Raw genomic sequence first — 1,144 nt, forward strand, 5'->3', positions numbered from 1 at the left:
ATGGACAGAAGAGCCTGGTGGGCTACGCGCCATGAGATCGCAAAGAGTCAAACATGATTGACCATCTATCTGATCACAGCACATAAGAACCTTATGACCTAGAACATACAACTTTCATTGGCTGTAATATGTATAATGTAGTATTTAAAGGACAAACTGAAAAATAAAAAAGGAATAAATTGAAATAGGCATTAGCAGTGTAATGAAAAGATGCTAAATGAAATTGCCTCAGAATAGGAAAATAATTATTAGCATTTTGCTCTGTTCCGACCTACAGGTCAGAGTTGGCTATCACAGGTCCTTTGAGAAAAGTTTTCTGCAGGCTTAATGAACAGCATGGGCAAAGGTACAGAAACAGAAAGTACAACTTGTATTTGGGAAATGGCACATATCCAGTTTGGCTGGGGTGGAGGAAACATGAGTTTGTTCAGACCTTTCCTGGACTTTTATTCTTCTGAGAGCTGAACAATACTTTTTAAGGCACTTACCTGTTTTGCAAACCTGCTTTTAATTCTCATATAGTGTGAATGACCTAAAACTCAAAATCTGACACTGAATCTCACCAACTGAAGTTCATAGTTCATATTTTGGCCTCTTGCTCTCTTTTATCCTTTATTAGTCATGGAGAGATTAAAAAGCAACTGATATATTGTATACCAATGTTCATAGTAGCATTATTTATAGTAGCCAAGAGGTGGAAACAACCCAAATATCCATCAACAGATAGATAAACAAGATGTGGTATATACATACAATGGAATATTGTTGTTGTTTAGTCACTAAGTCATGTCTGACTCTTTGCGACCCCATGGACTGCAGGACATCAGGCTTCCCTGTCCATCACCAACTCCCGGAGCTTGCTCAAACTCATATCCGTCAAGTCAGTGATGCAATCCAACCATCTCATCCTCTGTCATCCCCTTCTCCTCCCACCTTCAGTCTTTTCCAGAATCAGGGTCTTTTCTAATGAGTCAGTTCTTCGCATCAGGTGGCCAAAGTATTGGAGCTTCAGCATTGGTCTTTGCAATGAATATCCAGGACTGATCTCCTTTAGGTTGGACTGGTTGGATCTCCTTGCAGTCCAAGGGACTCTCAAGAGTCTTCTCCAACACCACAGTTCAAAAGCATCAATTCTTCACTACTC

This window comes from Bison bison, unplaced genomic scaffold, assembly GCF_000754665.1.
Source record: "Bison bison bison isolate TAMUID 2011002044 unplaced genomic scaffold, Bison_UMD1.0 scf7180017864386, whole genome shotgun sequence".
NCBI lineage: Eukaryota > Metazoa > Chordata > Mammalia > Artiodactyla > Bovidae > Bison > Bison bison.